We start from the raw sequence: 25,692 nt of genomic DNA, 5'->3' as shown, positions 1-25,692 counted from the left end.
CTAAGAACCGAAGTAAAATGGCACTTTCTACTTCGGTTCTTAGGTAAAACCGAAGTAGAAAGTGCCCGACTTTTTTATTTAATATATGTTTCTAATTATTTTTAAATGGATAGTTTCTATTTTTATATATATATATATTTTGGCCTAATTTTATTTAATTGATCTGATTAATTTTTTTTTTTTGGCCTAATTATTTTTCAACAATTTAATTATATGATATTACAATTATATATATTTTTACAATTGAAATTGGTTAAGAATTTTTTTTGAATGAAAATATGATAACTTTTATTAATTAAAAATATTGTACATAAACATATAAAATACAAGTACTTAAGTAAGATAACTAGCCTTAACATTAATACATTTACAAAAGACTAAACTTACAACTAAACAAAAATAGGCTTACTGATAAATGTATGGTATCAATTTGCCTAACCATTCGTGTTGGATTGGCAAGAGGTCTGCAATCTCACAATATTGCGTCTTCCCACCAAACTGTAAAATTAATAAATATAAATTAATTTCATAGATTATCGATAGCAAATAAATTATAAAAAATGAACTTACTTTTTCTTTTAGGGTAGTCATTGCATTTGATGCCCGTACAAGATCTCTAATGTACTTCAAGACATAAAAACCACATTCATGAATTTGTGGTTGTCTTGGACATGTAACATTGAATATCTTTGTGGGATTGCCGAGTAATGCATTGGAAGAAGCTCTATAATATGCACTATTTAAAAATAAAATTAACAAAAGTTATTAAAATGTAGTAACATGTAATATTTGTTGCATATTAAGAAATATTTTAAAAAATTTAAAACTTACCTCATTATCATTGAATCAATTTCTTCTGGACGTTTGTGTGATTTCAATGGATCTAAGAACATGATTTTTCCTTTTGGCATAGCAATCACCAACATCCAATGTTCCCTAAAATAAGAAGCGTATGTTAAGTAAAATAATTAAATTTTTAATATATGACTAATCAAATAAGAAAATTTTACACTATTTCTTACCGTATGTTCCAAGGTATAAAGTAAAGTTGACCAACTCTATCCATGGTCATCAACCAATTCGCCAAGTCAATGGTTGATCGCTCTACATCGTTAACATTATTAATGCTAAGACGTTCAATGTCATAAAACTTGTAATAGACACGCTGATTTGGAAATAGGGACTCCCAAATGCATCTGCAAAATTTTCTTTAGTGTTAAATATTTTGAAAAATTTCGGCAGAGTTTCCCCTATAAATAGGACTTCCCAAACCTGTAAACATTCAATGTCTATGAAAATTTTCAACAGATCACAGAGCAGTACTCATAACTGATTCTAAATTCCTATCATTCCAAAGAATTAGTTTAAGGGATACCTTAATCCGAATATCATTGCTGAGCCTCCAATCATATGCAAGGTAGCAACTTGTTCCACATCCTCTGAAGTTAGGAATATTGACTCGCCATTCATGAATGTTGGGTCCACTGAAATGGAGACGACTGAGTTTATTCCCTTAACTCTGCAAAATTCTCTCACCATAAACTGAAGGCTAACATGGATGCGATTCATGATGTGATCGGAAAATGGTTGGCCTTCGGTCAGAGTGTTTTCTGGATTGACGTGAGACCCAGCTGATGACAGATGCGGGCTAGTCATAGGAGGTTTTGACATATCCTTGGATGAACTTTTTGACATAGGAGGTTTCTTTCTTAGAGGACCCTATGCAACATCAAGTAAAAATAATATTAAAATAGTGGACCAACAAATATTTTAATAGGTAACAAATTAAAGAATTCGTTTATACCTGGTCAGTCATAATTAAATCTTTTGGCCAAGGAAGGAATGTGTCATAAGTATCTCGAACATAGTGTATCTCCCCAACAGAACATGGGATTTCAGCATCCTCTTGTAACATTTTGGTGACTCGCACCCTCGCGTATTCGTCTGTTAGTTGAACACCATGAATAGTCAGTGGACCCACCCCATCAATGATAACACCCTCTGCCACCACATTATGAATATTATCCGAACAAAGTAACACATCCTGCATGTACGGTGTGTCATCCTGCATGTACGGTGTGTGGTATTCTTCGTCGCTCTGCTCGTCTTCATTGTCGTGTTCATCCATATCATCTATCCCACCTGCTTGTTTAGCTTTTTCCTCCTCTAAAGCTTTAAGTTCTGCTTTGAGCCTCGCAATTTCTGCATCTTTCTTACTAACAACATCAGCCATTTCTGTTGCTATTTTTGGTTTTCTTCCAAAGACGGACGAAATCTTCGCAAACGACCTACAATAATCAACCAAATTTATTTTAAAACTAAAATATTATAGAATTAAGTTAAATGCAACAAATAAAAAATAATATCATACCCAAGTGCTCTAACACGCCCTGGGTGCTCAGGTGTCCCTAAAGCTTGCGTTAATATGTCATTCCGACCCTTTGCAATGATTTCTCCACTACTAACTTTTTCTTTCAGCTCATTCTGTGGAACAAACTAGTGGTCACTTATATTAGTGACTTATAAGAACTTTATCATTCCTAAATTACTTTAAAATACTTGCTTGAAACCACTTACAATTCTTGCTTCAATTTGTTTGTCCAAATCTGTGACAAGAACCTTCCTCTTTTCTCGTGCTCTTATCCATACTTGGTACCGTTCTACATCTGCCACACCTAGTTCAGTTTTCTACAACATACAACAATTAATTAAAGTTGGTGAGTGCAATATTCTTCATAACAAGTTGACAGTTATAAAATAGTGATGCGAATTACTTACCAGGTCCTCTCTAACATTGGCAAGCCCTCTACGAGATGTACGATGCCTCGAAGTATATTTGAGAGCTCTTTCACGTTGTGCTTCCCGCAAAGCCTACATTAAATAGGTAACAATAAGTTTTTAAGCAATTATTAGTATTTCAAAACTAATAAATCATATACATAATAGATATACATAATAGTACCATAAACTCAGGAGATAAACGGTGGCTAACAAATGTCCTCCAATCTTCTAGGTCAAGTTCTGGATATTTCTTAGGAAGGATTTGGAGTTCATCTATCAGACCGTCTTCTGCCAAAGGGTAAATGTAGTCACTAGTGATGTTGGTCTTAAAATCTCTCATCATTCTTCCCGCACTTTTCATTAATTCTGGTTTCCAATTTTCTGGAATGTTAAAGGCACCCTGAAATAGAAAGAAAATGATTAATGAAATGCAAAGTAATTCATGAAAATGATCAATATATTCATAAAATATTTTCTTACATATACATCCTCCCATATTCTATTCTTCGATTCTTGTGGGACTTGTTTCCAATCCTTATAATTGAGAGAGACCGTTCTCCTAGTTTTAACTCCATGGTACGATTGCATCTCACTATATGCTTTCCCTATAGGTTGACCTTTATCATTAAACTAAATATTTCTCTTTATTCCCTTAGCTTTTTGATTATTGATATTGTTCTTCTTTGTTGGGCCTCGCCTATTTGGTGTGTTCTCCCTTTCAGAAATTGTCATCTGCACATAAATAAGAATTAACGTTACAATTATGACATAAATAAATACATATTTAACATAAAAATGAATACATTACTCACTGGACACATTTTCTTTTCTTTTTTATTTTCTTGGTTGATCCACAATCTACCCATATTCCGTCTCTAATATCATTTCTAATGTATTCCCCATCATCATCAACTTCATGGAAATCATGGATTTTCTCAACTTGCTCATGTATTGGTTGTCCAACAATAAAATTGTCATGGAACAAATCATCGTTTTCTTCGTCATTTTCATCTTCTATAAACTGTCTTTCCGGGGTTCGTAAAACAACTGACCATTTATCATCAGCAGGATCAGTTATGTAAAACACTTGTTTTGCTTGGGTAGCCATGATGAAAGGATCATTCTTGTGACTTTTCTTACTTAAATCAACCAAAGTGAATCCAAGTTCATCAATTCTAACCCCAACATTGTTGTCCACCCAAGAACACTTGAGCAGAGGAATTTGAAATAAGGAATAATCAAGCTCCCATATTTCTTCAACAACCCCATAATATGCCATAGTACCAGCAACTGGATTATTGTCTTTTGCACTAGCGAAATGCACTGCTTCTGCCATAATACTTACTCCACTATTTTGAACCATTCGAGCATCATCTCGTGACTTTGTGTGAAATCTTTTTCCTCCAACAATGTAAGCATTGTGCTTTATTACATGAACACTTGGTCCAAATGATATGCGTTTTAACTCTGTCGACACTCCATGGTTTTCTTCTCCCAACCTTGCTAGAATAATATTTTTCAACCATCGACTAAATGTTTTATTGTGCTCATCTATAATCCATTTCTGTTTATTTTTAACCTTGTTGGGAATCATTGATTGTAATAACTCCATGTGCTCACTACAATACAAAGTACAACATATTAAAATTTCAATTATACATAAAAATGAGCATAATGTTTATTAAATCTATAACTTACGTTATATAGGGTTGAACTTCGGGATTGTTTTCCAACACAACTAAATGAGCTTGATCTAATTCTGCACGAGATATGGTCACTACTGTTCCTTTCCCTCGTAATCCTCTATCAACTCCATCCGAGTTATTCCGTGGTTTTCTAATTCCGATTGTGTCGATTCCAACCATGTACTCTGAACAAAATTCCACAGCTTCTTCAGCTAAATAACACTCAACCATACAAGCTTTAGGGCGATGGTGATTACGTACATATCCTTTCAACACCTTCATATTCCTTTCAAATGGATACATCCATCTCACCCAAACTGGCCCACACAACTTGGCTTCTCTTACTAAATGGACCATCAAATGTATCATGATGTCAAAAAATGATGGTGGAAAATATTTTTCAAGCTTGCATAAAGTTTCAACTATTTCATCATGCAATGCATTCAACTTCTTCATTTCCAATTCTTTTCTGCATAGTTGATTAAAGAAGATGCACACACTTGTCACACTATCTCTAACTCTTTTTGGTAAAACTGACCGAATGGCAATTGGAAGTAATTGTTGCATTAATATATGACAATCATGTGATTTCATTCCAATTAACTTCAAATCTTCCATAGACACCAAGTTTCGAACATTCGATGAGTAACCATCAGGCACTTTCATCCCTGCCAATGATTGACATACGGCTTGCTTCTCTTCTTTAGACAATGTAAAACAAGTAGGAGGCAAATATGTGCGAGCCCCTTTTTCTTCAGGTGCCAAGCGGTGTCTTATACCCATTTCAACAAGATCTAAACGACTAGACAAACCATCTTTGGTTTTACCTGGGATATCAAGTAATGTACCGATTATACTTTCACATACATTTTTTTCTATGTGCATGACATCCAAGCAATGTCTAACGAGTAAATCTTTCCAGTAAGGAAGTTGAAAGAAAATTGATTTTCTTTGAAAACATCCATTGACTTTTTTGTTTTTATTCTTCTTCCCATACCTAAAGTCAACTTTTTCTACTTCCTTAAGAATTTGCTCACCTGACAATGGCAAAGGAGCAATGTCTCGTTCCACAGTACCGTCAAATGCTTTTTTTTTTATTTCTGTCAGGATGACTTAAATGCAAATATCGTCTATGACCCATATAACACATTTTGCGTCCATTTGACAAGCGACGGGCCCTTGTGTTGGTGCAACAAATTGGACAAGCTTGGTAACCTTTTGTGCTTAAACCTGATAGGTTACCATATGCTGGAAAATCATTAACAGCCCATAACAACACCGCTTTCAAATTAAACACTTCTTTTTTAAAACCATCATATGCCTCAATACCATTTTCATACAACTCTTTCAAATCATCAATTAATGGTGCTAAGTAAACATCGATATCATGTCCTGGTTGTTTTGGGCCCGAAATCATTAATGAAAGCATCATGAACTTCCTTTTCATCACCAACCAAGGAGGAAGATTGTACATAACCAGGAAGACAGGCCATGAACTATGCCTACTACTAAGAGATCTATGCGGGTTTACTCCATCAGCAGCTAAACCAAGACGAAGATGTCTTGGTTCATTTTTGAATTCTGGATTGATATAATCTACCTTCTTCCAGGCCTGTGAAACTGCAGGATGCCAGAGTTTACCATCTTTCACTCGTCCAGTCTCGTGCCATATTAAGTTCTTAGAGTGTTCTGCACTTCGATATAATCGCTTCGGCCGCGAAATCAAAGGTAAGTACCATAGCACTTTCTGAGGAATAAGTTTCCTCATCTCTTTACTTTTGTTAGGTTTGTACCGTGATAAACCACATTCTGGGCAAGCGTCCATGTCTGCATACTCCTTACGATATAAAATAAAATCATTCGGACATGCATGAATCTTCTCATACTTCAACCCTATCAAACTTAATGTTTTCTTTACTTCATATGTAGACTCCAGAAAACAATTTTCTAGCGGCAAAATCTCCTTGAAAGCAGCTAAAAATTGACTGAAACACTTATCACTAACTCCATTTTCTGCTTTTATGTTATAAAATTTAACCATTGTGGGCAATCTTAGTTTATTGCAACCACTGAACAATTGTCTGTCTGCATCTCTAACCATACTATCAAATTTTTCTGGATTATGAAAAAACTCTTCTTGTGCTTCATCAAGCAATTCTATAGGATGATCATCAAAATCATTACTCTCAAAATCATCTACACCTCGCCTACCTAATGGATATGGGTCATCATTTAATAATTCTCCATGCCAATACCATTTACTATAACTCATATCAAATCCCCGACAAAATACATGATCCTTTATCATGGTAATATTCCCCTTTACTCCATTACCACAATCGATACAAGGACAACGAATTTTTTGTGGATCACTACAATTCTTTAGGCAAAACTCTAAAAATTTGTTGAATCCATCTTGAAATTGTGATGTTTCTCTCCTCTCAAGCATCCATGATTTATCCATACTAATAACAATATTCAATTCCTAATAAGTTAGAAAAAAAACTTATATTAGGTTCTAGTCTTATAAATTTTTTTAAAAATTCGGCAGAGTATCCTCTGTTTCTATAGCATACCGTAATTTCATAATTACCTATAAAATCAATACAAACAAACACAATAATCAAGCATATATGAATCCATCATTATTAGGTTCTAGTCTTATAAATTTTTTAAAAAATTCGGCAGAGTATCCTCTGTTTCTATAGCATACCGTAATTTAAAAATTACCTATAAAACCATTTAAAACAAACACAATAATCAAGCATAGATGAATCTATCATTATTAGATTCTAGTCTTATAATTTTTTTTAAAAATTCGGCAGAGTATCCTCTGTTTCTATAGCATACCGCAATTTCAAAATTTCCTATAACAACAACACAAACAAACAAAATAATCAAGCATAAATCAATCCATCCTTATATCACCACAGCACGCAAATTTCCCAGAGCCTACTTCACTAATTTTCAAACATAACTTTCACTAAATCTAATATGCATGATTACATTAGTCTTATCTTTATACATAAATCTTATAGTAATATAAATACAAAAAATAACTAACCTTCAATATTAATCTTCAATGCACCCGAAATGAACAACACAGTTCACCACTCAATCAACGACCCTACTAAAACATTACATAATTAGTAAACTACATAATTAATTATCAAATCAATAAATAAAAAAAAATCAAACTAGTTAATGAAACTAATGAACAACACTTTGATCATCTTCAAGCTATTTATTTATTTTTAAATATTTAAAAAACAAATTTATCTATTGTCAAAATTTCTAAAACTAACTAATATGCATATATATATTTATAATAAACCTAATTTTTATCACATTATTTAAACTAACAAAATAAACAAATAATTATAAAAATTAATAAAATATTAATTATATTAATTTTAAATTCGGAATAATAAAAAAATTAAAAAAAACATAGAAAATTAAAAAATTATCATCAAAACCACATTTTAGTAATCTATACCTGTTTTGAAGCTCAAAATCCCCTTGCAATGTCAAAAATCCGGTCAAAATCCGGCAAGAAACTCCACTTTCAAATGGAGAAAAAACCCACGGCCAAATGCTTTTTTTTCTCTAAAAAAAAAAAAAAAAAAAAGATTTTTGGACAATATTTCGGTTTATAGGGTAGAAATATTGCAAGAAATAAAGAAAAAACAAAAAAAAAAAGGCTTGGATAATCAAAATGGGTGTTGGCTCACGGTGGTTAATGGAGGTTTTGGGGGTTTCTTTTTGCACAGAGGGTAGAGAGGTTTTGAGAAGATGACCGTTCGGGTCTAGGGAAGGGGCTTATAAACCACTTTTAACTTCGGTTTTTGGTAAAAACCGAAGTTAAAGGTCCTTAAGTCATACCCCTTGGACACTTTTAACTTCGGTATTTTGGTAAAAACCGAAGTGGAAGGTACACTTTCTACTTCGGTTTTTACCTAAAAACCGAAGTTAAAAGTGCACAAGGGCCGCGTTTGGTTTGGCCAGTTTTTTGCATTTTTACTATCTCTAAACATAATATAAGGGCTTGTGCAAACAAACACGGCCCTCTCCACTATGAATTTTTCACTTCGTTTTTTTAAAAAAGCGAAGTAGTAAGTAATTTTTTTCAGAGTGCCAATTTGAAAAGCGAAGTAAAAGAGTTTGAAAAGGTTTTTACTTCGCTTTTTTTGTATGCTCACTATAAAAACCGAAGTAAAAACCTATATTTCTAGTAGTGTAACAATATCCATCCATCAAGTTCTAATCCATTAAATAACTTTGAGCCTTAACTCTAACCTCCGGGACCTTGAATTCTATCTATCCGAGTGATAAAATCCATCCCGAGCCTTAACCATTGAGTTCCCAAGCCTAAACACACTTAAGAACACAAACTGGCACTAAGAGCCGCGGCCCTGCCCACAAGCGCTGCGGCTAGCCTCAAAACAGAGGCTAGAACCTCACTGACACCCACACGGGCCGCAGCGCACACACCAAGCGTTGCAGCGCGCATGGTCGCGCGCGCACACGGGTTGCGGCATGCCCATCCTAGGGCCGCGGCCCTCACCTCCAACCCATAATTCTTCATCAACTTTCTACATTTTCCTCAAGCCAATTCACCCAAAGCTTAGCTAACAATCCCAGATAGTTAACACAAACATTCCTGCTCAATATCAACATCATAATCCCATTAAAACCTGCTCCAAAACTCAACTAAAATACCCAAAAACAGATCAAGTTCTACCCACATGCATAACCCAAAAATACAACTGAAATCCAAGCTTAATCCCCATAATTAGAGCTTACCTTTGCTGTGCTATGCTTCTGAACTGATTTCCCCAAGTGCCCAGCTTTAACTCCTTAATTCTAACAGCTCAAAATCCTCAATCCTTGGCTATTTCCACCAGAATTTCCCTTTGATATGCCTTAGAGAAAAATAAAGAGATAGAGAGTGATGAGAAGCTATCCTTAACTGAAAAGAAAGGTATATGTCGGTTTCCCAAAGTTTCTAAATAATTCTTCCTTTTTGTTTTACTTAACATAAGTCTCTAGGGTTACCTCAAGGCTCGGGATACCAAAACGTCCCCGAGGGCAAAATGGTAAATTTCCCAAATATTCCCTCTTAGACATTCTAACCTCAAATATATCTCCAAATATTTATTTTCATAACTTGATAACCACATAATATATCCAATACCCAAATTACCCCTCGACTCGCCCCGAGTCTGATTCTCAACCCTGTTGTGATTCTCTAGCTAACCGCTCCCCAGGACTGTCTCGGATCGTGCTGCACAGACATATCACATTTATATAGCATTTATCACATTTATGCCCCTAATATCCAGAAGGGGCCCACATGCACATTTAACTCAACTAAACATGCATCATTATCATATATTCACATTAATTCATATATTAACATAATAATCCATTTATTGCCCTCCAGGCACACTAATCAAGGCCCTAAGCCCTATTAGCAAATTCGGGTCGTTACAACTATTTCGTCCTCGAAATTACCTGAACAACTTGGGGTACCGCTCCCTCATCTCTGACTCAAGTTCCCATGTCGCCTCCTTAACACTTTCACTAAGGCGATGGTCTTGCTCCGCAAGACTTTATCTTTTTGGTCAAGAATCTGAACTGGCTTCTCCTCATAGGACAAATCCTTGTCAAGCTCCAGATTCTCAAAACTTAGAACATGCGTTGAATTTAACATATACTTCCGGAGCATGGATACGTGGAAAACATCATGAATCCCTGATAAAGCTGGAGGCATTGCTAGTCTGTAAGCTACCTCTCCAACCCGCTCTAGAACCTCGAAGGGGCCAAAAAACCTAGGGCTCAACTTTCCCCGAACACCAAACCGTTTCACACTCTTCATGGGTGAAACCTTAAGGAACACATGATCACCAACCTGAAATTCCACGCTCCTGCATTTCAGGTCTGAATAACTTTTCTGTCGACTCTAGGAGGTGAGCATACCCGCTCTAATCTTCTCAATCGCCTCATTGGTCCTCTAAACCATCTCAGGACCCAGATATCTCCTCTCACCTATCTCCTCCCAATGAACAGGTGATCTGCACTTTCTTCCATAAAGCATCTTGTACGGAGCCACTCCGATGGTCGCCTGATAACTGTTGTTGTACGAGAACTCGATCAAAGGGAGATACTTACTCCACGATCCCCCAAAATCAAGCACACAGGCTCGCAGCATATCCTCCAATATCTGAATCGTCCTCTCAAATTGCCCATCCGTCTGAGGATGATAAGTGGTACTAAACCGTAACTGCATGCCCATAGCCTTCTGTAGACTCTCCCAAAACTTGGAAGTGAAGGTGGGGTCTCTGTCGAATACTATCGACCTCAGAGCCCCATGAAGTCGAACAATCTCCTTCACATACAACTCATCATACTGCTCCACAGTATAAGTTGTCCTAACAGGCAAAAAGTGGGCGGACTTGGTATACCTATCCACAATCACCCACACCGAGTCATGCTTTCCCACAGTTCTCGGTAAACCAACCACAAAGTCCATAGTAATATCTTCCCACTTCCATTTTGGGATCCCCAGAGGCTGCAACAACCCTGCTGGCCTCTGGTGCTCAGCCTTAACCTGCTGGCAAGTTAAGCACTTAGCCACATAATCCACCACATCCCTCTTCATGCCTGACCACCAATATAGAGCTCTCAAGTCCTGGTACATCTTCATCGTACCCAGGTGCAAAGAATAGGGAGTGGTATGCGATTCATCTAAGATCTCTCGCCGGATATCAAAATCCATTGGAACGCAAATCCGACCTTTATACTTTAGTAACCCCATCTCTGAAATGGAAAAGTCCTTAGTCGCTCCGACTAAGGCACTCTCCCTAGGACCTCTCAATTGGGAATATTTCCCCTGCGCTTCCTTGATCCTCTCAAGGAGTGTAGACTGAAGAGTGATGTTGGCCAACTGACCAACCACCAACTCTATACCTGCTTTGGTCATCTCCTCAGCTAGCCTGTCAGATATCTGCCTCGAACTGAACATCTGTCCTGGGCCCTTTCGACTCAATGCATCAGCCACTACATTAGCCTTCCCAGGATGGTATAGGATATCGCAATCATAATCCTTAACCAACTCCAGCCACCGCCTCTGGCGCATATTCAGGTCCTTCTGAGTAAAGAAATACTTTAGGCTCTTATGGTCGGTGTATATCTCGCATTTCTCACCATAAAGATAATGCCTCCAAATCTTAAGTGCAAACACCACCGCTGCCAGCTCCAGATCATGCGTAGGATATCTCTGCTTGTATTCCTTTAACTGTCTCAATGCATAGGCTATCACCTTACCAGCTTGCATCAACACGCACCCCAAACCCTGTCTGGATGCATCACAGTAAACCACAAACTTTTCATTCTTTGTCGGCAAGCTTAACACTGGCACATTGATCAATCCCCGCTTCAACTCCTTAAAACTGTTCTCACATTTATCTGTCCAGACATACCTTGTCTTCTTCTTTGTCAGTTTTATCAATGGCGTAGCTATTCTGGATAACCACTCAACAAACCGCCGGTAATACCCTGCTAAACCTAGAGAGCTTCTCACTTCAGGAACATTTCTCGGTCTAGGCCAATCTCTGACCGCCTCAATCTTACTTGGTTCAACCAGAATCCCCTCCTTACTAACGATATGGCCCAAAAATGTAACTTGTGGCAACCAGAACTCACACTTACTGAACTTAGCATATAACTTATGCTCTCTCAACCGCTGTAAAACAAACCGCAGATGCTGCTCGTACTCTGTCTTTGACTGGGAGTACACTAGGATGCCGTTGATGAATACAATCACAATCTTGTCCAGATAATCCTTGAAAACCCTATTCATCATGTCCATAAAAGCTGCTGGGGCATTGGTTAATCCAAAGGATATAACCAGGAATTCATAGTGTCCATATCTCGTTCGGAAAGCGGTCTTTGGTATGTCCTCCTCTTTAATCCTTAACTGATGGTAACCTGATCGGAGATCTATCTTGGAAAACACTGTTTTTCCTTGTAGCTGATCAAATAAATCGTCGATCCTATGCAGTGGATACTTGTTCTTAATGGTTAACTTGTTTATCTCCCTGTAATCGATACACATCCTAAGGGATCCGTCCTTCTTCTTAACGAACAACACTGGAGCACCCCATGGCGAGAAACTCGGTCTGATGAACCCCAAATCAAGTAACTCTTGCAACTGAATCTTCAACTCCTTTAACTCAGCTGGAGCCATTCTATAAGGTGTCCTAGATACTGGCTCCGCCCCAGGTACTAACTCTATAACAAAGTCAATCTCCCGTTGCGGTGGCAACCCTGGAAAATCTGCTGGAAACAAATCCGGAAACTCACACACCAATCTAGTCTCACCCGGTCAAACTGACACCACCCTAGAGGTATCCACAACACTCGCTAGGAATCCTAGGCAACCTTCTTACATCAGGTCTCTAGCCCTCAAGGCTGAAATCATCGGTACACGCGATCCACTAACTGATCCCACAAACACAAAGGGTACCTCCCCTTCAGGTTGAAAAGTCACCATTCTGCGCTTGCAGTCAATCGTTGCCCCATACTTTGATAACTAATCCATTCCTAAAATCATGTCAAAATCATCCATCTCTAACTCAATCAGATCAACAGACAATTCCCTACCATCTACCTCTACTGGCAATGCTTTAACCCATTTCCTAGAGACTACCAGTTCTCCTGTTGGCAACAAAGTCTGAAATCCCCTAGCATACACACCACTAGGTATACAAAGTTGATCTATCACTCTAGCAGATACAAATGAATGGGTAGCCCATGAATCAAACAATGCAGTATACAAAGAACCAACACTAGAGATCTGACCTATCACAACTGAGGGACTAGCCTCCGCCTCAGTCTGTGTCAAAGTGAATACCCTGGCAGGAGCAAGACTGTCACTTTGCTTCTGCTCCTCCTTCTTAACTTGAGGGAAATCCCTCTTCAGATGACTGGCACTCCAACAAACAAAGCAGGCCCTGATCCTGCACTCACCCTGGTGTCGTCGCCTGCACTGCGGACACACTAGAAAACTCCTCCAGTTGTCACTGCCACCCGGATGGCTAGTGGAAGCACCCCGTGCCCTCCTATCTGAACTAGGAAGAACAAAGGAATCTGGGGCCTTCCTCTTCTGCTCACTAGAACCACCATCACGACTGAACCCAATAAAAGGAGGCACTGTCCTCCTGGCATTGCGCCTAATAGCGCTATCCTTCCAAATCTGATCTTCGGCCCTCTCAATAGTAAGGGCCTTGTCCACCACCTGGCCATAAGTAGTAGTCTCTGGATCCAAGGTAATATTCACATCACAGGAAATCATAACATTCAACCCCCACACGAACCTGTCCCTTCTTGTCGCATCAGTCGGCACTAAATCTGGCGCAAACTTCGCCAATCTATCAAACTTTATAGCATACTCCGTCACTGTTGATCGATTCTGAGTCAGGTTGATAAACTCATCAACCTTCGCAGCTCGAACTGCCACACTGTAATACTTCTCATTAAACAAGTTTCTGAATTCTTCCCAGGTCATCACTGATACATCCCTTCTTTGAACCACCACGTCCCACCAAATGCGGGCATCCTCTCTAAACATGTAGCTAGCACAGACTACCCTCTCATTCCCCTGAACTCTCATAAAATCAAGAATTGAGGAAATCATATTCATCCACTGCTCAGCTCGCAGTGGGTTCGATCCACCCTCGAAGGTGGGAGGATGCTGCTTCCTGAACCTCTCATACAAAGGTTCCCACTTATTCCCCTCAATAGACTGCACTGGCACTGGCGCTGCAACCTACTACACTGATAGCCCAGTATCCTGAGGTGGGTCCTGCTGCCTCAACTACCGCAACTCTTCCTCTGTTCGCTGTAGTCTTGCTTCCATCTCAGCAAACATCTCTTGCCAATTCTATGGGGCAGGTGAAGGGTCCTGACCCTGGTTGTCATCCTCGGCCCTACAGCCGCGGAGTCTAGCTGATTGTCGAGGCATCTCAACAAATATGCCTGCAATCAACGATGCCGCTCATCAGGCATGATAACAACATCCAAAACCACCTCCCAAACACATCAGTCATCCACAAATAATAACTCATATAACATATAACACACAACGGGCCATGCCCTAGCATCATGCATATGTTAACTCATTCATCATGCTCTATATAAGATAAGTAGGCAAACAGGGCATTCAAACTCATATTCAAACATATTAGCCAATCTTACCAACAAACCCTGAGTTGAGCCTGTCACTGACAGCGAGAGTACATGTTCAGTCAATCTCCAGAACCAATAACCTTGGCTCGCTCTGATACCAAGTTATAACGCCCTACTTCCTTAGAGCCGTTACTAAGTGAGTATAAAAATGTGCATTCAACTCGCTAAACAAGGTTTTAGAACAAACAGTGTAATTAAGCCATAAACAAAGGAAAAACTTTAGAAATAATTCCATTTCATTGAAAATCATGAAAGTTTGACACCTGGGATCCCAAAATACAGTTTAGAAACATTTACATCATATAAATCAAACCAAGTCGACTAAACAACAAAATCTAAGTTTATTTACAACCATCTCCCAAAATCCTCTGGCTGTAGCAGCCAGGTTGGCCCAACATGTACATGCCGCCTCACGCCTGCTACACTCATGGTCGGTTGGCTTTCTCCTTACCCTTACCTGCACCACAGAGAATTTGTGAGCCGAAGCCCAGCAAGAAAACCAACAAACAGATAACATATGCAACACATATATCAAGCATATATACAGGCCACCAATGGGCTAAACACATATGGCCTAGCCGTCCCAGGGGTTTACCAAGCCCTGGGCTTGTGGTCCATACCGTGAGGATATCCCATGTGTCCTTTTAGGGACTCGCCCTGGCAACTCGCACTCCACGTGCTCAACGCTGCTCCAAGCCTCTTGCCATACTCGGCCTTGCACTCAACGTGCCTAAAGCCGTTCCTGGCCCCTGCCGACCTCGGCCTACACCGTTCCCGGCTCTTGCCGATCATTCACATAATAGCATTCGTAACATAATAAGCAAGTACATAATTCTAGCAAATTCAGTCAAAGGGCTACGCCCTGCAGTTCAAACACATTGGGCACAACCCTGCATAAAAGCTCTATGGGAACAAGGGTTTTCTTACCTAAGTCCCGAGCTTTCCGAGCACCGATGTCCCGAGCACAGTCCTCTAACTTGAGCCTCGCTGAAACCCTAGTCACAACACATTAAAAATATCCATCCATCAAGTTCTAATCCATTAAATGACTTCGAGCCATAACTCTAACCTCCGGGATCTTGAATTCTATCAATCCGGGTGATAAAATCCATCCCGAGCCTTAACCATTGAGTTCCCAATCCTAAACACCCTTAAGAACAAAAAATGGCACTAAGAGTCGTGGCCCTGCCCACAAGTGCCGCGGCTAGCCTCAAAACAGAGGCTAGAACCTCACTGACACCCACACGGGCCGCGGCGCGCACACCAAGCGCCATAGCGCGCATGAACTTCTCGGCCTCCCATGGCCCCGCGCGCACACGGGTCGCGGCATGCCCATCCTAGGGCCGCGACCCTCACCTCTAACCCATTATTCTTCATCAAATTTCTACATTTTCCTCAAGCCAATTCACCCAAAGCTTAGCTAACAATCCCAGATAGTTAACACAAACATTCCAGCTCAATATCAACATCATAACCCCATTAAAACCTGCTCCAAAACTCAACTAAAATACCCAAAAATAGATCAAGTTCTACCCACATGCATAACCCAAAAGCACAACTTAAATCCAAGCATAATCCCCTTAATTAGAGCTTACCTTTGCTGTGCTATGCTTCTGAACTAATTTCCCCAAGTGCCCAGCTTTAACTCCTTAATTCTAACAGCTCAAAATCCTCAATCCTTGGCTATTTCCACCAGAATTTCCCTTAGATATGCCTTAGAGAAAAATAAAGAGATAGAGAGTGATGAGAAGCTATCCTTAATTGAAAAGAAAGGTATATGTCGGTTTCCCAAAGTTTCTAAATAAATCTTCCTTTTTGTTTTACTTAACTTAAGTCTATAGGGTTACCTCAAGGCTCGGGCTACCAAAACGTCCCCGAGGGAAAAATGGTAAATTTCCCAAATATTCCCTCCTAGACATTCTAACCTCAAATATATCTCCAAATATTTATTTTCATAACCCGATAACCGCATAATATATCCAATACCCAAATTACCCCTCGACTCGCCCCGAGTCAGATTCTCAATCCCTTTGTGACTCTCTGGCTAACCGCTCCCCAGGATTGTCTTGGATCGTGCTGCACAAACATAGCACATATATATAGCATTTATCACATTTATGCCCCTAATATCCAGACGGCGCCCACATGCACATTTCACTCAACTAAACATGCATCATTATCATATATTCACATTAATTCATATATTAACATAATAATCCATTTATTGCCCTCCAGGCACACTAGTCAAGGCCCTAAGCCCTATTAGAAAATTCAGGTCGTTACAGATGATGTGCTTTATTGTTGGGATGTGCCTATCCACATCTGTTTCCTAAAGGTAGGGTTTTTAATCCTGGATCAGGGCTTGACTTATAAGTCAAGGACGACAATAGCGCACTGTGCGCTGGTGGCAAGGCATTGGCCTAAACCAGCAACGTACTATTATGTTTATCGACTCTAGAGTCGAAGGTGAACCACAGGGGTTGGGCTAGCTCTATGGCTAGTGAGACAGAGCTAAGGGCGAGGCCCCAGGTGACTCTATGGTCACGCAGCTAGGGCATACGCCCGAGCGTTGGCTTAAAAGCCAACTGAATAGGGGGACGACCCCAGGTTGATTCAATGATTACTCGATTGAACTTATATAATATTGGTTATGAATTGATGTCACTGATTTTGTTGAATGGTTATTTTAAGTTATATTCTCTGTTATTGCAAGTTCTATTTTCTTGTTGAGCCTCGAATCACGGGTGCTTTGTGGTGCAAGTAAGGGAAAGGGGAAGCCTGACCAGCCATGAGTTGGAGAGCTTCGGTGGTGGCATGTACGAATGCGGCTGCTCGACCGTCACGGCCGGGGTTATCTCAGAGGAACTAGGGTTATAGCCCTATTTTTCCGCTAAAGCCAGCTAGTGTAACTTTTGTTATGTATTTACCCTTTTAAACAGTTGTGTTGTAATATTTTTGGATCCCATGTTGTATAAAACTTTTGAAATAAAAGTCAATGGCTCTTTGACCAAAAATTTTTAACCCTAACCCTTGTCACTAAAGGGGGGCAAGTAGTGGCCTGCCTGGGCAGATTTGCCTTGGGGAGTTTGTTTTAGAATGAAACTTTTTCCTTAGGGCTCGGAATTGTTTTCACTACCCCGTTTGGTGGAACTCGAGGCCCCGGAGGCTAGGACTTGGTCCAGAAGCCTTCAATCACTCGATTTTAATGGGATCCTATTTTATGGTTGTGACTTAGGGTATCGCTAAGGGCTCAGAATCGGGATCGTGCTCGAGGGTCGCTTTTATTTACCCTTGCTTGGACCTCAGGTAAGAAAACTGCAATCAGAATGTGTTGTGTGTGATTAGGGCTTGGATCGTTCATTGTGTGTTAATATTATTAGGGCTTGGCCTGTCTGTTGTATATTCAAATGATTAGGGCTTGGACCCTAGGACTGGTTATGTTAGGCTATTGTTCTAAATGCTTGTTGATAAATGCATAAGTGCTTATATTCGTTGCATGAACTCTATGGTTAGGGCATGTGGCCCCGTTATGTGAATATGTTTAGTATTATGGAAATGGTTATCCAATGGGATTGTGTGATTTGCATGATTATGTGCTTAATTGTTGGGATGTGCTTATCCACATCTGTTTCCTGAGGGTAGGGTATGTAATCCTAGATCAGGGCTTGACTTATAAGTGAAGGACGGCAATAGCGCGCTGTGCGCTGGTCGCAAGGCATTGGCCTAAACCAACAACGTACTATTACGTTGATCGACTCTAGGGTCGAAGATGAACCATGGGGGTTGGGCAAGCTCTATGGTTAGTGAGATAGAGCTAAGGGTGAGGCCCCAGGTGACTCTATGGTCACGTAGCTAGGGCATAGACCCGAGAGTTGGTTTAAAAGCCAACTAAATAGTCGTTGATTTCGTTGAATGGTTATTTTGAGTTATATTCTCTATTATCGCAAGTTTTGTTTTCTTGCTGAGCCTCGGATCACGGGTGCTTTGTGGTGCAGGTAAGGTAAATGGGAAGATTGACCAACCATGAGTTGGAGAGCTTCGGTGGCGACGTGTACGAATGCGGCTGCTCGACCGTCACGGCCGAGGTTGTCTCAGAGGAACTGGGGTTATAGCCCTATTTTGGCACTTAGGCCGGCTAGTGTAACTTTTGTTATGTATTTACCCTTTTAAACAGTTGTGTTGTAATATTTTGGGATCCCATGTTGTATAAGATTTTTGAAATAAAAGTCAATGGTTCTTTGACCAAAATTTTTTAACCTTGACCCTTGTCACTAACCTTAGACACATGATTTGAGCCAAATGACCTGATTAGCAGGTCTGACACAATTTTAAGTACATAGTGTAATAGTCCTTGATTAGGAGGGTGTTGCAACTTGGTATCAAAGCTGTAAAGGTTTAAGGGTTCCTAGAGACTGGCCGGGCATGTACACTCGCCACTAAAGACAAGCTCGACACAGGGTTCGCTAACTGTTATATGTTTATATGTTTAAATGCTTAAACATGATGTGAATGCCTTATTAGCATGCATGTTTAGGAAGCATGAGATTATTTGATAGGGCCTGGCCATTGACTGTTGCATGAATGTTAAAGAACATGCTTATTAGTTATGTTGGATTTGTGGAAAATACTTGGATATGCCTATATGTATTGTTATTTGCTGATGGATATCAGGAGGTGTTTATTAGCACTATGAATGAATGAGTATATTTATTATATGATGGCATGCTTATTAGCATTGCACATGCGTGTTTTCAGATGATCTTGGACCGTCAGGCGGCAAGTGGTATAGTTCTGACTTACCTAATGGCCGATTTGATCTCTGTAGGTTGGATAGAGTGTCAGAATGAACCCTCAAAGGTTAGAGAGACTGGTTGGCCAAGATTTACAGGCCAGTGAAGAGAATAACCAGGGCCAGGCCCCACCTCCAGCTCCAGAAAATTGCAGCAAGTGCTTGTTGACAGGCAAGCCAGGTTAGAGAGGCAGGAAGAAGAGATACGCCTCTTAAGACAGCAATAGGTTCCAGCAGGGAACAAACAGGCCGTGGTGCCAGCAGTGGTACAACCTGAGGTATCGACAGTTATACATCCCCAGACAGGAGGAGATAGGTGGGAACCCCTATATGAGAGATTCAAGAAGCAACATCCTCCAGTCTTTGAGGGCAGTTATTATCCACTAAAGGCTGAGCAATGGATGACCATGATAACCACTATCCTAGACTTTATGAGGGTAGTTGGTAATAAGCGAGTGGCATGCACCACTTATATGTTTTGGGAGAATGCCTGAATATGGTGGGAGGTGGTATCCCAGACTAGAGTAGTTACCACAATGGAGTGGGAAGAATTCAGAACCTTATTCAACGAGAAATATACAATGACGTAGTTAAGGCTGCGAAGGCTGAGGAGTTCAGCAGGTTACTTCAAGGTAACATGTTAGTGACCGACTACGCCTTGAAGTTTGACAGATTGGGAAAGTTTTCCGGGGATCTGGTGCCCACTGATGGGACCAAAAGAGAGAGGTTTCTATAGGGGCTACAACCTATGATAGCCGGGGACGTTCGTATTTCTACTGTGCCAGGAGTGACTACCTATGCACAGGCTGTAGAGAAGGCGCTTATAGTTGAGAGCGCTGTGAACAAGATCTGGCATAATAATGCAGCCATAAGTGATTCTAGGAGGTCAGGACCTCCATTTCTAGGTTTTGGCAGGGGCGGAGGCCCCAGTGATCAGAAGAGGAAAACCCCAGACATAGTTTCAGTTCCAGGGCCAGATAGGAAGCCACAGGGTGTGCAGATGGGCTGCCAGGGTGGTAGTGAGAAATGGAGGGCATTCCCAGAGTGTCCTAGGTTCAGGAGGCGCCATTTTGGGGAGTGCCGGGCGAAGGCCTATTTTTTTGTGGTAGTACGAGGCACCTGAAGAAAGACTAACCGAAAGCCAGAAAGGAAGAGCCGGAGAAGGTGGATAGCCTGACGCTAGCTCGGGTGTTCACCTTAACCTAGACAGAGGCCGAGGCTAGTCCCTCGGTGGTTACAAGTTAGCTTTCTAGTGCTAGAACCTTTTATACTATTCTTATTGACTCGGGTGCTACGCACTCCTTTGTTTCTAGTAGGATTATAGATGGGTTGTGTAGACCTTGTGATTTCTTTTCTGTGGGGTGTGGTACGGTATTGCCTACTGGAAAGTTAGTGGTATCCAAGAGATGGATTAGGTCACTACTAGTTACAGTGGATGGCAGGGAGTTGTCAGTTGACTTGGTGGATATTGAGATGACTGATTTTGATATAATTCTTGGTATGGATTGGCTAGAGAAGTATAGAGCATCAATATATTGTAAGAAGAAGATGGTAACTTTTGAGCCAGAGGGTGATGATCCCTTTGTTTTTGTTGGCACTATGCATGGACCCCGTATACCTATGATATCAGTACTTAGAGCTAGAGACTTGTTGCAGGGATGATGTATTGGGTTCTTAGCTGGTATGGTGGATACCACTCAGATCGTGTCAGTGGGACCAGAACAGACTCGGTTAGTCTGTGAGTTTTTGGATGTGTTTCCAGAGGATTTACCAGGGTTACCTCCACATAGGGAGATTGAGTTTGTGATTGAGTTGGTGCTAGGGGCAGAGCTAGTGTCTAGGGCGCCTTACAGGATGGCTCCAGCGGAGCTGAAGGAATTGAAGGTTCAACTACAGGAGTTACTAGACTTGGATTTTATCAAGCCCAGTTTCTCGCCATGGGGCGCATCGGTTCTCTTTGTGAAGAAGAAGGATGTTTCTTTGAGGATATGCATCGATTACAGGGAACTGAATAAGTTGACTATCAAGAACAGATATCCTCTGACAAGGATTGATGATTTGTTTGATCAGTTACAGGGTAGAACAGTATTTTCTAAGATAGATCTTTGATTTGGTTATCACCAGCTAAGGATCAAGGAGGAAGATATATCAAAGACAACTTTTTGCACCAGGTACGGGCATTATGAGTTTTTAGTTATGTCATTTGGATTGACTAATGCCTCGGCAGCATTTATGGATTTGATGAACAGAGTGTTCAAGGACTACTTGGATCAATTTGTGATCGTCTTCATCGATGATATATTGATATACTCTCAGGCGGAGACAGAGCACGAGCATCATCTCAGGTTGGTTTTGCAGAGGTTGAGAGAGCACACGCTGATGCGAAGTTCAAGAAGTGCGAGTTTTGGTTGCTACATGTAACTTTCTTGGGTCACATAGTTAGTAAAGATGGTATTAAGGTGGATCCAGCGAAGGTTGAAGCAGTTAGAGATTGGCCAAGACCGAAGAATGCTTCAGAGATCAGGAGTTTCTTGGGTTTGGCAGGTTATTACACGCGCTTTGTGGAAGGGTTCTCTAGGGTTGCATCATCATTGACAGAGCTGACATGCAAGAATAAGAAATTTTTTGGTCGGACAAGTGTGAAGATAGTTTCCAGAAGCTCAAGGAGAGTTTGATCACCGCACCAGTTTTAAGCCTTCCTACAAATCAGGGTAAGTTTGTGGTTTACTGTGACGCTTCGAGGCAGGGTCTGGGTTGTGTACTTATGCAGATAGGAATGGTGATTGCCTATGCATTACGTTGGTTGAAGGATTATGAGCAGAGATACCTCATGCATGATTTAGAGCTGGCAGCGGTTGTTTTTGCACTATAGGTGTGGCGGCATTACTTGTATGGTGAGAAGTATGAGATATACAATGATCACAAGAGTCTGACAGAAGGATTTGAACATGAGGTAGAGACGTTGGTTGGAGCTGGTAAAGGAGTATGATTGTGAGATCCTCTATCACCCTGGAAAGGCCAACGTGGTAGTAGATGCCTTGAGCCGGAAGGGACCTGGACAATTATATAGGGCTAGATAGATATCGAGGAAGTTTGTTGATGAGATGACTCGAGCGGGGATAGAGTTAGTGGTGGGTCGATTGGCCAATATCATTTTACAATCTACTTTCTTGGAGAGAATCAAGCAGAGACAGTTAGATGATCCACACTTGCGGCAGGTCAGAGAGGATGTTCTAGCTGGAGTAGCTAAGGACTATTCGGTGTCGACTATGGGTTTATTGAGGTATAAAGGCCAGATTTGTGTTTCGATGGACACCGAGATTAGAAGAGAGATTCTGGATGAATCTCAAACCACCCCATATTCTCTTCATCTAGGCATCACAAAGATGTACTAGGACTTGAGAGTTTTATATTGGTGACCTAGGATGAAAAAGGATGTGACAGAGTATGTAGCTAGGTGCTTGACCTGTCAGCAGGTCAAGGCTGAGCATCAGAGGCCGGCAGGATTGTTACAACCTCTAGATGTCCCAAAATGGAAGTAAGAAGATATAACGATGGATTTCATGGTAGATTTACCCAGGACAGTGGGCCAGCACGATTCTATTTGGGACATTGTGGATCGGTACACGAAATCAACTCTTTTTCTACCAGTGAGGATGAATTACACAGTTGATTAGTATGCAGATCTCTATGTGAGAGAGATAGTTCGCCTTCATGGGACACCAAGGTCTATCGTGTTTGATAGGGACCCTATCTTTACTTCCAAGTTTTGGGGGAGTTTGCAGAGGGTAATGGGTACACAGCTGAAGTTCAGCATAACTTATCATCCTCAGACTCATGGTCAGTCTGAGAGGACCATCCAGAAATTGGAGGACATGCTGAGAGCATGTGTCCTGGACTTTGAAGGGTCCTGGAGTAAATATTTGCCTCTGATAGAATTTTCTTATAACAACAGTTATCAGTCTACCATCGGAGTGGCACCTTATGAGATGATATATGGTAGGAAGTGCAGATCGCCCATTCACTGGGATGAGATGGCTGTGAAGAAATATTTAGGTTCGGATGCAGTCTAGAGGACAACTGAGGCGATTGAGAAGATTAGAGCTTAGTTTCTTGCTTCTCAGAGTAGGCAGAAGAGTTATTCTAATCTGAGGTGGAGAAACGTGGAGTTTCAGGTGGGAGACTATGTTTTCCTTAGGGTTTCACCTCTGAGAGGGGTGAAGAGGTTCGGGAAGAAGGGCAAGCTAAGCCCTAGATTTGTGGGTATGCTCGAGATCCTAGAGAGGATCGAGCAGGTGGCCTATAGGTTGGCTTTACCCCCTGCACTATCCAGTGTGCATAATTTATTCCATATTTCCATGTTGAGGAAGTATGTGTCAGATGAAACTCATGTACTGAGTTATGAGGATTTGGAATTGGAGGCAGACTTGTCTTATGAAGAACAACCAGTTCAGATACTTGACAAGAAAGACAAGATCCTGAGGAACAAGACCATACATTTGGCTAAGGTATTATGGAGGAACAGCATGGTCGAGGAAACAACCTGGGAACTGGAGGCAGAAATGCGAGCTCAATTTCCCGAGCTGTTCAGGTAAAATTTCGATGATGAAATTTCTGTAAGGAGGGGATAGTTGTAACATCCCAAAATTTCCTAATAAGGCTTAGGGCCTTGATTAGGGGGCTAGGATGGAAATATATGAAATTATGTGTTTAATTGCTATATTAATTGTTATTATATGAATTACGTGATAAGATGACTAAATGTGCATATTTAGGGGTTTTAAATATGCATTCGGGCCTGCTTCTTATTAGAAGGGCGACTTTGGTAATTTGGCCCATTGCAGGCATAATTGTGTATTTATGTGCATATATGTGAGAGACCACATTATTATGTGGGTTATTTTGGGTTACTCTGCACGAGGAAATCCTAGGGAGCAAGTTATCAGGAAAGTCACAACGGGACCCGATACCCGACTCGGGGTGAGTCAAGGGGTATTTTGGGTAATAGATATTTATTTGGGTTATTTGGTTAAGGAAATAAATAATTGGAGTTATATTTGAAGTTAGAGAGTTTAGGAGGGAATATTGGGAAAATTTACCATTTTGCCCTCGGGGACGTTTTTGGTACCCCGAGCCTTGGGATCAACTTAAGTTAGATAAGACAAACAAAAAAGAAACACTTAGAACACTGCCTAAACCGACCCTCCCTCCTACTCCTTCACGTTTCTCTCAAGCTTTCCTAAGCTAACCTTTGAACTAAAGGGAAATTTGGGCCAGGATCACTTGAATTGAAGCTAAGGATTTGGGAAAGAACTCAGTAGCAATTTGGTGGATTCATTCTTCAGTAAAGGTGAGCTCTTAGCTATGGTTAAGCATTAAAATTCTCTAAATTTCTGGCTGTTTTACAGTGTTTTTGAGCCTTTGAGTTTCAAAGATTGAATTGGTAAAGTAGTGAGTTCTGGGACTAGTTTTCTGTTGGGTTTTGTTGCAGGGAACATATTAGGGTGATTGGGATAATTGAATTATGTTTTGGGGTGAAATTTGGTATGGTTAGAATTGAATTTGGATGCTGGAAATGGAGGATTTTCTGGGTTCATGGGGCTAAGTCGCAACTTTGTTCTTGATAAGTCGTGACTCAACCTGAGCCATGCACTAGCGGAGGCCTCTGATTGGGGGATGTGCCGCGACTTGAGAGGCCAAGCCTCGGCCCGTGCCTTTGGACAAAGAGGACGGAGAGGCTGGTCAGGGGGCGCGCCGCGATCCAAAGGGGGGCAAGTCGCGGCCCGCCTGGGTAGATGTTCCTTGGGGAGTTTGTTTTAGAATGAAACTTTTTCCTTAGGGCTCGAAATTGTTTCCAATACCCGGTTTGGTGGAACCCGAGGCTCTGAAGGCTAGGACTTGGTCTGGAAGCCTTTGATCACTCAATTTTAAAAGGATCAGATTTTATGGTTGTGACTTAGGGTATCGCTAAGGGCTCAGAATCGGGATCGTGCTCGGGGGTAGCTTTTATTTACGCTTGCTTGGATCAAAGGTAAGAAAACTGCAATCAGAATGTGTTGTGTGTGATTAGGGCTTGGCCCGTTCATTGTGTGTTAATATGATTATTGATTGGCCTGTCTATTGTATATTGATATTATTAGGGCTTGGACCCAAGACTAGTTATGTTAGGCTATTATTCTAAATGCTTGT

The sequence above is a fragment of the Humulus lupulus genome, chromosome 4, assembly GCF_963169125.1.
Source record: "Humulus lupulus chromosome 4, drHumLupu1.1, whole genome shotgun sequence".
NCBI lineage: Eukaryota > Viridiplantae > Streptophyta > Magnoliopsida > Rosales > Cannabaceae > Humulus > Humulus lupulus.
The sequence above is the reverse complement of the archived record's forward strand: the minus strand, read 5'-3'. Positions refer to the sequence as shown.